A 13,184-nucleotide genomic window follows, 5' to 3' on the forward strand; every position below is an offset into this window, starting at 1 on the left:
AGGCTAGGTAAAAAAAAAACAAGAGGAAATAAAAAGAGGTTTGAGATCTCCCCTCACTGACTACCTCCTCCAATACCTACCCTCCGTTCTCTCAATCCCCTTGTCCCCTTTGACCATCAATTATAATTTCCTTGTCCCTGCTTTTTCTTTTTCTGCTATCTAACAAGCAAGTAAATGGCCTACCTTTTCACGCTTCTATCTCCTTTGCAATGAAATGTTCTCATGAAAAATAGAAAGTGATGTCAATTGCACTTATCACGATTAGACCTTCTGCCCTCTCGATTGAGAGTCTTTCGCCTTCACTACTACAAACACGACACTGGGTTTGGCACATTTCCGCAGTAATTGCCCATGCCTTGACCCTTTTTGCAGAAAGTAAACAAACACTCTATTTGGTCAAAACTTGAGAAATAGAAAAAACATATTTGCAAACGTTCACTCAGGTGCACTTATCTTATATACGATTTATATTTGGTTGTTTCTTGGTTCGTGCATTCAGACAAGGACTAAGTGCAATAGGACATTTGCATGATGACGACATTTGAGTACAAGTACCAGAATCCTTCAGGTTTTTCTTGTCTCGTGCTAATTAGGGCTATTGTTATTTTTACCCCAATGAAAATACAACATTGAAACAAGAAAGAAAAACAAACTTAATTCTGGAAGTTGTAGTCAAATGACACCATCGTGAAAGTTGCCTATTGTGTTGTGAGAGAGTCGATCAAACTGGACTTCGCCATTAGATTCCCCTACTCGTGCATTTGCTTTTCACATGGCCTCACATGATAACTGGCGAATCCATCTACCGATTCACTGGGGCGTATCATTAAAAGCTTAAAAAATTGATATCCTTCTGTAAGGCAAAGCCTAGTCTTGCAAAAATCTGCACTGAGGATTCATTTTACCAAACAGCACAGAGATGATTAAGTGGAATGGTATTTGAGGAAGTTTAAGTCAGCTTGTTTAGATTTTGAGTAATCTCACAAATATTTTGTGGGAAAAATCAAGTAGCTCATATACATATATAAATGTAGATGCAGAAAGCCTGACTATTGCACTAATTCCATGTTGGGAATTCCATGTAAGCTTCCTATGAAATTTAAACTGCTGGGCCCGGTTCCTCGAAAGCCGATTAACTTAATCCAGGATTAGCGTAAACTTTTGTTTCACGTTTTCAACTTTTTGGTGAAAGTTTCTTTTGCTTATTTTTTTTTTCAAGATTGACGTCTTCTCGTGTAAAGTTCTGCCGAAAATCTGCGTTGAACAGCATTTGGGAGTACAGAAATAAACTGCTTGGTTAATTTTTAATCTTAGATTAGTGTTAATCGGCTTTTGAGGAACTGGGCCCAGAAGAATAACTTCATGATTATCATTAATAAAGGCAGCTCTTTTTACTCACATGTATAAGTTGTTTAGTATCACCCAACTAGTGGGGACTATTATTGATAGTCCTCGAATAGGGAAAAGCGTGAGGCTTTCTTTCGTTTTTTTTTTTTCCCAAATAAATATTTCTTTAACTTACATTTGCTAACCTTATTATTGCCATTTCTGTCCGACTAGTTGGGTGATACTAAAACAATTAGACCCTTCGTCCTCAAGGGCCACAGGTCAATAGCCCATTCGGCTTCGCCTTATGGGCTAATTGTTAATTATTGCCACTGATATGCTTCCCAGACTTTCCGATATGTCTGTTCATCTCTGCCCTTGTAAAAAGAGGCGCTATTTCAAGGGATGATTCCCGGGCCAGCTGTCCGATGGAATTTTCTGTTTCCACTGTGTCCCAGGTTATGGCGTTAATGAGCTTGCCACATCACTTGAGTCGCCTACCGTTTTGTAAGAATTCGCACTCACACAGTAAAGCTTTCGTTTCGTGTAAATCATCTCGGATCTGGATCGACAATATTTTGACACAATCCTCTGCTTACATATTCCTCTACCCTGAAATGAAAGAATCCAAATCATATTTCTACATAACGAACACGTAAAACGTTCCTAGATAATGAGTTAGTCTTACCTTTTCACAAGATGGGCTTTTGTTGAGAGACCTTTGCATGAGTTCGTCGCGATAGCGTAACCAAAAGTTTAATTCGGTGTTCTTCAGTCTTGAAGGTTTTCTTACAGCAAGAAAACTTTTCGGAATATCTTCTTTGGTTGGTACATGGGGTCCAGACAAAGCACTTGCCATATTCTCTCTTACTGACGTAAGAGTACAGTTACCAACCGATACTTTTAATCCGTAACTTCTCAGTAGAAGCTGTAAGTCTCTTGTTTTGGCCCTTATGACCTCGCTTTCGTGCAACTCGCTCCAGCCTTTACGGAGTGGCGGCCATTTTGGAATAAGGTGAAAGACAAACGCTGAGGTAATAGCCTGTGATTGCTCAGTGATAACGACAGTAAAATTGTGGTCCCGACGAGAGGAATATTTAAAATTCTAGCAAAATTCACATAAGTCATTGAACTCTGTAGAAAAGACAAAGGACTCCATAAGCGGAACATTCTGATAATATAGGTTTGAAGATCGTACACACTTGCAATATTTCTATACTGTAAGAACAGACACACTTACAATATTTCCATAGACTGTGGAATATCGTCTCACCTTTCTTTCTCTACGTTCACTGGGCATGAGCTTCTTCGGATGCTGCAGGCGGGAACTCGAACCACCGTTTTTTCCTTGTTTATACAGCGCCCTTAAGCTTTTTTCAAGAACCTCCTCATGTTTTCAAATACAGACAGGTGTCGATCATAGCAATATTTTTCAAAACCTGCGGAACAGAGCGCCGCATGTTTCGAAGAAAGATCCTTAAAATCGTGCCTGTGTCGACGGACAAATTCAGATATGTCCAGAAATGCCTGAATGCATTTATCTTTGCCTAAAAATAACGCTAACCCCTGCCCTTACATTATTGTTAGAAATTCTTAGACTTAAAGAAACACTTCGTGTTTGATATTAAAATTGGGCTTGTGTCTAATTACTTTTTATTTTATTTTATTTCATTCAGTAATTAAACACCAGATTACAAATGAACAAGCAATATGCATACTATACAATTATTCTAAAATAATATTACTTAAAGAAACAACGTACTATTTGTACTGAGCAGTTGAACACACACTAACCGTACATTACACGGATTAAAAAAAAAAAACAAACAGACAAAAAACAAAACAAGACAAAAACGTTAAAACTCTCTTAAACAGATAATATTGTCCATTTACTGTAAAATTCTAGTTATCTGGTGCAAATATATTTTTCTGTTTCATACTTGATGTTTACTTTTGTCTGAAAACTAAACATATTGGAATAAACTTTGTTCCTTGTGGAATCCACAAATACATAATATTGTCCATTTACTGTAAAATTCTAGTTATCTGGTACAAATATATTTTTCTGTTTCATATTTGATGTTTACTTTTGTCTGAAAACTAAACATATTGGAATAAACTTTGTTCCTTCTGGAATCCCACAAATACAATTTTCCTAGGATTAACCTGGGAAGGTTAATCCTAGGTGTTAGGATAATCACCCATTATCCTCTCACAACTGGATTTTTTGCATGAGAAACCTGTGCATTCGAATGCACGTTTGTTGGTTGGGGGCGCCACGAACACAATGTCTCCCACGTTTTTGCTCATCTTTCTCCGGCATTTCCTGGCATACGCGATGTGACACTATGGGTGCTTTCTTTTGGGACCATTCCGGAATAGGAATACTCCGAATAGACGGTAATCGTGTTCTTTTGGAACCAGTTCGGCAGATGCGTTCTTTTAGGAATTAGTATTCCGTGTGTTCTGTTCTCCGTAAACCGGAATAAGAACAACTGGAATAGTCCCAAAAGAATGGATTGCACCCTATGTTAGCAAAATGACGTCAGAGCTGCTTGTCACGTGGTATTTTGACCCAAAAGGAACAACTTTAAATTGAGTGCTTGTAAAATCGGCATTTTAAGCCTAGACATGTCAGATTTTGCATTAATGTAGTTAAATGATAAATTTAAAGACTGTACCATAAGCACTATTGAGAGGTATTAAGTAGGAGCTTGCCTATACCATACAAGCACTATATGTCAACCTTTTCGAGTTTTTTCCATGTTTAGAACGCCACGAGTTCGGACAGAATAGACAGAATAGCAAAAACCAATGTTGGAAATTGTTACCACAAAAAGTAGCTAACAATGATTAGCGCGATAAAAGACGTGGTTTCGAAAACATCTTAATTTCATTTTTAAGCGATCCAAATCTGACACGTTAGAGTAAGCGATATATTCCATATAAAGTGTCGCTAACTTTGTCTAAAGAACGTTTCAAATAATCTTGCACTGAAAGACGTATAACCCCGAGTCTTAAACATTTAATAGCCAAATTTCACAACGAGGAAGACGACAAGTAAGATAGCAAGAAATTGAACACCTCTAATGATATAACACGGCCAAGCAACAACCCCTGTGATATATAATCAGTCACCACCATCAGTTGTCCTTTCTCCTGTGGCCATGCATCTATAGTTGCACCAGTCAGGATAAAGTGCTATAGTCTTCTAAGTGCCCCTTGTAGACTGTAGTAAGTTACAAATGTGAGTTAGCTGCCAAAAAACCGTCCCGTTATATTTTACCTACTTGCGCGGTTGGTGGGCTGGCAAAAACCCCTGCAAGTACTGACCCACCGAAACGAGGAGACGATTCCTACAAGCGCATTTAGACAAACGATGTGATGCATCTCGCTTAGAAAGAAAGAAAACATCTCCGGAAAGACAATGAGGAAGAAGACGAACAAGTTAAAAACAAAGAAAAAGAATTGGAGGAGAACACTAAGAGCTGCAACGATAACGGAGTTCAAGAGGTTGTGGACGTAGGCGAGGAAAAGGAACCGTCTGTCGAGGACATGATGTTCAGAACACTCTGGAGAAGACGAAAGACAAGTGCGTAAAATCCAGGCAATAATCATAGACAGGAAAATATTCCCTTGTGGGAGATCTCCCGAATTTGAAAGATTTCTTTGCCGCAAACTCAGCCGAAAAGACAAAGAAGAAACACATCTCAGAGCGAAAAGAACAGCAAGTACCTATCCAACCTATCCAATCTGAGAGAAGTACTTCTAGTTTAGACAAAGAAGGCGATCTACGTTGAGAATTATAAAAAAACAAGACGTAAACAGCTGCGACGGACATTAAATTAATGCAGTATTGTTTGAGAAGTCTTTTACTTCACAGTTCGTATGCTTCGACATCGATCCTCAGACGTGACAATTAACTAATATCTTTTCGCACTAACATAACTAACTAATGATTTCAAAGCAATTAACAATTAGTTAACGGTCACTTCTGAGGATATAAGTCGAAGTATACGAAACGTCAAGTGTGTAATTTCAAATAATGCGCTTGTTTATGTTTTTCACACTGTTTGCGTCTTCTTTTTTGATTTAGTACTTCTAGTTTAGGTAAACACGGCAATGAATAATGCCGTGCAAGAACAGTCACGATCCCCTTCCCCTCACTTTGCAACCTCGTTCCCAGAGTTTCTCCCTCATTTGGGGCGGGGCTTTCCCTACCGCCCCGCCCCCACCTGAGAGAGAAGCCCTGGGAACGAAGTTGCCCCCCCTCAAAAAAAATATTATAATTATATATTATTAACATTATTATAGTTATAATTATTCAAATTATTGTGACTATAATTATAGTTATAATAATTATGATAATTATTAATGTTAGAAAGAGATAACGAAAGTATTGTGTTAGTTTGAACCTCAATAATGACTAGTATTATCATATTTTAATACACTCCTATTTGTTTTCTGTTGCTGTTTCGGCTTTGTCCTCTTGAAGTTAAGCACTAGTATTTGTGGAAAAGATCTGTATTTTTCCGTATTTCAACAATATCGTAGTGTAAACTGTAATTTGCAAAGTAGAGTCGCATTGGTGTATATAGAAAGTTATCTGTTTTGATCAGAAGACAGGGTTGAACAAGCCGACCAATTATTTAACACACCGTACATGATTTATATTTCCGAAAGTGTACCTATTTTATTTGGCCAGAGAGACATGAGCCATTTATGAATACACCGGAAAACGATTTTGCCATCGGGCATGAGAAGAATAAATGCAATATAGTCTGCTCGGCTTTGGTACAATAGGGACTGTAAGGGTTTGGTTTTTTTTTTTTTCTTCATTCCGTATAAAGTGTTGGTAACTTTGTCTAAAGAACGTTTCAAATAATCTTGTACTGAAAGGCGTTATAGTGAAATGATTAAAATGTATTTTGTTATGTTATATCTGCTGGAGAAGGATGATGTTTTTGTTCAATTAAGGTGTTGGATTTGATTTTGCAAGTAAACCTCTTTCCGTGGCACTATATTGATCTTTCTTTTCTTTCCTTAATGCGCACGGACTGAATTAATATCCCTGAGAATGAAGCGCATTTGGACAGAATGAAAACATCCCTTGGACGACAATGAGGATGAAGACGAACCAGACAAAAAACGAAGAAGAATCGGAGGAGAACACTAAGAGCAAAGCAACGACAACCGAGCTCGAGATGTCAGAGAAGTAGTCACAAAACGGTCAAAGCAGCAAACAACAAGTAGAAGAGGCAGTGGACGCGGACGAGGAAGTGGAACCGTCTGTCGAGGACATGATCTACGGTAAACCAACACCAACACTCTGGACAAGACGAAAGTGAAGTTCGTAGAATCCAGGCATTAATCGTAGACAGGAGACTATCTCCTTGTGGAAGATCTCCCGAAATATGAAAGACTTCTTTGCCGCAAATTAAACTTAGCCGTGAAGAAAAAGACCAAACACCTCTCAGACTGATAAGAACAGGAAAACGTCTGTGCAACAGCAACCTGTCCAATCTGAGAGAAGTACATCTATTTTAGACAAAGACTGCAATCTACTTCACAAACAAATAATGCCGTGCAAGACAAAGAATTATAAAAAAATAACACGCAAACAGCGGCGACGAACATTAAAACAAAGCTTCTTTGTTTGGGAAGTTATTTTCTTGGCGGTTCGTATGCTTCGATATACATCTTCAGAAGTGACTTTTAACTACTAATTTAAAGTTTTCATGTGTAACATAACTGACTAATGACTTCAAAACAACTAATTAACAATTAGTTAATGATCACTTTTAAGCATGTATGTCGAAGCATACGAAACGTCAAGTAACTAATTTCAAACAATGCGCTTGTTTATGTTTGTCACTCCGTTTGTGTCTTATTTTTGATGTAGTACTTCTAGTTTAAGTAAAGACTGCAATAATTAATGCCGGGCAAGAATGGTCACGATCCCCTCCCCCTCGCTTCGCAACCTCGTTCCCAGGGCTTCTCCCTTATTTGGGGGCGGGGCTTTCCCTACGGCCCCACCCCCCCCCCCTGAGAGAGAAGCCCTGGGAACGAGGTTGCTCCCCTCAAAAATATTATTACTATATTATTATTATTATCATTATTATTATATATTATTATTTATTATTATTGTTATTGTTGTTGTTGTTATTATTATTGTTATTATTGTTACTATTATTATTTTTTTCGAAACAGATAAACAAGGCATTAAGTTAGTTTGTGGCGACGCGCATGTTTTGAAAATAAAATATGTAAAATAAAATAAGAGAAAATAAAATATGTAACCTTAAAGTTAAAAGAAATCTCAAAATGAAAATCTTTAAAAAAGTAACGCTAATGAAATGAAGAACTTTGGTCTTCGATGCGCAGTGCAATGATAGATAACTAAAAAACAGATCTCAAATTTACGTTAAGAGTGAGAACGTTTTAACAAGCAAAACCCTCGCACTAAAGTCTGTGCACGTCTCCTATTGCAATTAAAAGGCGTTCTGATATGAATGCAGTGAAGGGACGAGTCGACTGTGGTTAAACGAAGCGCTGTCGGAGGACGAATTCGCTGTTTGAAACCTGCTAAACCTGTGAAGCTATATCATGGGAACCCACAGTCAATGCAACAACTCTTTTCCAGCTTTTACTTGTAATAAGCAGAACTGCCAGAAGCAAAGTACTTAGTTCGTCTCTTTTTGTTGTCAACGAGTTCATGGAAGGATTTACTCCACGGTAAGAATTTTCAGATGGTTTATACGTTGAGTTTCGGTTTTGACTAAACTGAGCGATCTAAACGAACAAAGTTTTCTAATAAAATGCTAAATCTTTTTGTTATCCCGTACTTTAGGTTCTCGGTAAACAAATCCAAATTCAAACGGAGCAGTTGCATCTCTTCCTACGACAAATATGACATGATATTTACGAAGGGTAAGTCGTTGATTGTCTTTTATCTGGCTAATTTGTTACCTTGTTGCCAAGCACAAATTAACATTAACGCCAAAATAGGCAACCTATAAACAACTAATTGGTTGAACCAATTTTCTGTCGTAGATGACGTATCGGCCATGAAGTGTGTAGTTGAAGATAATGGGCACACTTCTTCTTGAAATTCTCAGGGCATTACCTTTAGCAATATCAAATTCCATCTTCCAATCTTTCTCCCACTTCTCTAGGCTTCGTAGGTCTTGCTGTAATTAAACACAGTCGTCCATGGATTCAACAATTATATGAACAGCTGTCTTTAGCAAAGAGTCGTACTTTTGCCTTTATACAGCTTGGTAAATCATATGAAGGCCAAAAATAGGATTGGCCCCAAAACAGACTTCTTTGGGACCCCCGATGTAACATGGATGTATTTTGATTTCACCCCTTCCAGGACAACACACTGCTGCCTATTATTGAGGAAGTCTTGTCAATATCAAAATTTGGCAATAGCCCACTTTCGATATATTAATATTCAGTGCTAAACAAAAGGCATCATCTGGAGGCTCTGGGGAAGAATATAAGGATTTGTATGAGTTTATTAGTGGGCTATATAGAACAACAGTTCCTTATGGGGTACTTTGTCAAAAACCTTCGAGAATCCATGGCAATCACGTCGGTTTGCTCTCCGTTTTGCATTTCTCTTGCAACGTCATTGATAAAGCCAATCAACTCAGGGATCTCACTAGAGTGGAATCTTCTATAACAGTGCTGAAAATCACTTTAAGATATGTTGACTTTCAAAGTGACGTATAACATTCTAAACCGAAATATGCTCCATTATCTCGCTACAAATAAGATTCACTTGTTGTTGAAACCGGAGTCGTTACTACAGAAGCGCCTCAGTCTAAGAAATTGAGAGAACGGGATGTCATTTTTGCTACGGCCCATTCCCACATATTTTCCATGTGTTAATTTGTTTAATCAAGATCGAACCTTATCTGCGTAATCTATATCACAACTGTGGCCTGAGAACAGATTAAGAGGATACAGCCAAGTATGGACACATTGGGTTATGTTTTGTTTTTCACTGGGGAATATTTTTTTTATAATTCTTGCCTCATTTTCCAGTCAAAGAGCTTTGTATATATCAATGCAAACTGCAAAAGACGCAAATTTTAAATAATATCCTGGTTAATTCTTGGTGTGCAGAAGGCTGTGGGACAAATCTCTATATCTTGACGAAATTTGATCTTCCGGCAAAGTATAGTCCTGAGAAGGACTGTTTTTTTTTCTTAAATTACGTTTCTACAATCATTTTCACAATCGAGATTATAGGAAATTGGAAAATAGATAACTAGTATTATCATGTCAACATGTTTTGCGTTTGAGAAAATTTGACTACAAATCGCAAAGCTTGCTTGATACTTTGCCATAAACAAGCAAACTTCAATCAGGCTTTACATTGGGTAATAGAAAGAAATTGGCATCCATTTCCTCTCGAATGGTGTGCAGTCAAAAGGTAACACTAAATGGTGTAAATAAGCCTGAGCATCCCTCGAAATCAGCTCGCACGCGAAAAGTTCTCCTCTAGCAAACAACGCTATGAAGCAAATAGATTGACCTGTGAATTCTTCGTCTTTTCACAGTGAGCCCTTGCCATTCTATGGAGGCACATTTCACGTGGCTAGCCAGGATGCTGATGGAGAGTTATGAGGCACAGGTATGAATTAGCATCCACGTCTTCTCGACCAATTCACTTTACTGCTGGTACGCTTCTTTCACTCTAAAGTTAGAGCCATTTGGTGTCACTGGACACTTCATACCAAAACTTTCAATGGTGAAATTTGCAGAAAAAAAATCAATGTTAGAAAATTTTCGCGCGAACGTCATAATGCCGGCGCGGGAGAACTTTAAAAAACAGTTGTATACATCGTTAATGTTATAGTAAGGATAGTTGAAAACAACGCTTGTCTGGGTGATAAAGAAGAAATTTGAAAACGCACAAGCTTGGATGGAATCAAACGTATTTCCTTCATCCATTTCTAATTGCAGGAAATTTCGACCGACACACCCGATGAGGACAATTTTACAGAAGACAAAACATGAGTAAGCGGTTCGGCAAGTCGACGAAAAAGTTCAATCACGCCTGCCTCCCCTGAGGAGTACGAGTCGTCTCCAAAAACAGGGAGGCATGTTTATGATAGCATATCACTTCCATGTGATTAAGACAAATACTCATTTTTATGCAAAGGGAATGTCATCAATAATATGTCGCGAAGCGACAAGGCGTGAACGCAACATTAAGATAGCGGTTAGAGTAGAGGTAAGACATGAATATCTCGGCATTACAGGGGACCTTCTTGAACAGTTTATCGTTGCGGGGACTTAACTCCCCGGCGTGCGAACGAAACCAACTAGTTAACACAATATCGGCCCATCATTGTCACACCATGTTGTCCGATATTAGGCAATGATGTTTCAAGGAGCACATTACTTAAAAGGCAAGCCAGTCTGTGCAAATGAAATCAACGAATTGACACAATACATGTATAGACCCGTTCAGCCTGTTTTCCACTTGCAACGCAAGCAGAAGCGCGAGAATAAGAGCGCTTATTTATTCTTTGTTTTCTTGACTTGCTATGATAAAAAAAGATAGGGATAGAATAAACTCGATAATAGCCAAACGTATTCAGAATAACTGCAAAATATTTTAAATAATTGACAGTCATTGTAAAGTTAGCTGTCTTTTAAATGAATTGCCAAGTTGCACAGCAACCATTTGCAATGTACGTATGTTTTTTCACTTTTGAATAACATGAAAATTGTTCGAATTAATTTCTTTAATTTTCGTCTGCCTTTTAAAGGAGGCTTAACATTTTTGGATATAATTTTTTTTTCTTAATACAAGCAGTACTTCAGAATATCAGATTTATAAGGGAGATTCAGTCGAGGTGGACAAGAGGGATAACTGCACAAAAAGAATAAGTTCGACAGTCACTATTAATAAACTGAATAATGCAAGAATTTTGATTGGTTCTCACCTATGATCTGTTTGAGGACAGTCGAAAAGCTGAAATGACCATAAATTTTTCTTTTTTTTTAATCTGATTCTTTTTTTTATAAAACACTGGGTTGCCTGTGGTACGCGTTACACAAAAAGAGAAGGCACTGAATGGGCCTTTTGCAACTAACGATCACGTGGTACAAAATCCGCCACGCTGGAGGGCAAGCTCATTAATATTCCCCCTCTGGGACATTAAAACAAAGGCAAGTCAAGGTTGACTGGTTCAGATCTCTTTGTTTTAATGTGCCAGTGGGGGAATAATAAAGAGCTTGCCCTCCAGCATGGCGGATTTTGTACCATGTGATCGTTTGTTGCAAAAGGCCTATTGGGTGGTATTGAACTGCAGCGTTGCAGTTAATTTTTTCAAGTGGGCGTAATTAAGACTATTTGAGGGGTCACCCACATGTCGCGCCAGCAGAGGCCCTTTGGCTCACACCTTTAATTATTTTGTAATGTTCTCACCATTTTAGCTCATTTTGAGGTCTTTTAGTTTTTTAAGCTTTGGTAATAAATTCAGTTTAAAGATAACAAAACACGCTGTTGAGTAAAATTCACTCGTTTCTTCTTTAAATAAGTAGTCTACAAAAAAACTAACTGCAAATTGCTCTGACGGACGTTTTCCAGCATGTCTTGCAGTTGCACTATGCAAACGTTGCACACACTAAGAAAGGATTGAAGGTGTTGTTTCCGCTTCATAATTCCTCTTCTTGTTAGTCTAATCTGATGCCAGGTCAAAAACATTGTTTGGCTTTGCGTTTGCACCAGAAAGACAGATTAAGAAAAAAATAACATAGTTTATATATATAACTCTGAATCGAATTCTCATCGAAAGATTAACGACGGTCGATCTTAAAAACACGAAATTTCTGCAGTCTCTAACTTTTATGAATAAACGAAAGTTTTGTCATGCAAAAGGGAGAAATTGATCACGCCAGCCCAGCTCATATAATCGGCTTCTATTGACGGATCAAAATGTTTGACTGTATAATTTATGCAAAGTAAGGAAAGTAAATTATGCAGAAACAAGCGAAATAACACACCAATCACAAATGTCTACAGTTTCCTAAGAGGTCCGGCGTACATTAATATAGGTAAAAGTCACACACTGTCGTCGAGTACCAGTGGAATTTAAAAACTGAAGAATATCTCACGGAGAAGAGTCACACATCTCTGGTCGGGGTAAAGGAGGGAAAGGACTCGGGAAAGGTGGTGCAAAGCGACGCCGAATGATTCTTAAAGACAATATCCAAGGCATCACGAAGCCCGCTATTAGGGACTGTGCAATAATTATCAGGAGGGGGGGCCCCTAAAACCAGAGGGGGGGGCCTTAAGTTAAAATAATGGAAAGGAGGGGGGGGCTTTACATTAGATTTCTCAAGTAAGTTGAGGGGGGTCTTAATTAAATTTCACAAATTCGACAATGAATACATAAACATTTTCCAAATAGACAGATGCCACGCCTTTGACTATCCATAATGTCTAAATATTGCATCAACATAAACACATGCTTTAACTTATTTAGAATGTCAACATATGATAGATTGAAACAATCGCTCATGCACAGAAGTCACAAACCACGTTGTGAGCTTTGCCAATAAAACATTTGGCATTTAAGAGGTCCCGCAGACATGCCAGGTCTGTTCTTGATTTAAACAGCGAGAGGGTTTCTAGGTCTACAGTTTCTAGCTGAGGAATTCCACATACTTCTGTTTCCTAGTTGTCATCAATGGGTTCACCTCCCAAATACCGAAAAATTATACAGGTTCGGGTCCTACGGCTTTCTGAGGCAGCAATCCTCTTCTTCTCCCTTTTTTCTTCTGTTCCTTCTTTTTTCTTGATTTGGATGCTTTAGATTTGGCACCAATAG

General features: G+C 38.1%; 1 long non-coding RNA gene across 1 annotated transcript; it reads left to right on the forward strand.

Annotated features, from left to right (window-relative positions):
* The first annotated feature begins 8,139 nt into the window (after positions 1 to 8,139).
* Positions 8,140 to 11,327, forward strand: LOC138033146 (uncharacterized). The gene is made up of 3 exons (XR_011128579.1): positions 8,140 to 8,256; positions 9,900 to 9,973; positions 10,306 to 11,327. It is a non-coding gene; the product is annotated as an uncharacterized lncRNA (long non-coding RNA).
* The last annotated feature ends 1,857 nt before the right edge of the window (positions 11,328 to 13,184 follow it).

The sequence above is a fragment of the Montipora capricornis genome, chromosome 14 (assembly GCF_036669925.1).
Source record: "Montipora capricornis isolate CH-2021 chromosome 14, ASM3666992v2, whole genome shotgun sequence".
NCBI classification, from domain to species: Eukaryota; Metazoa; Cnidaria; class Anthozoa; order Scleractinia; family Acroporidae; genus Montipora; species Montipora capricornis.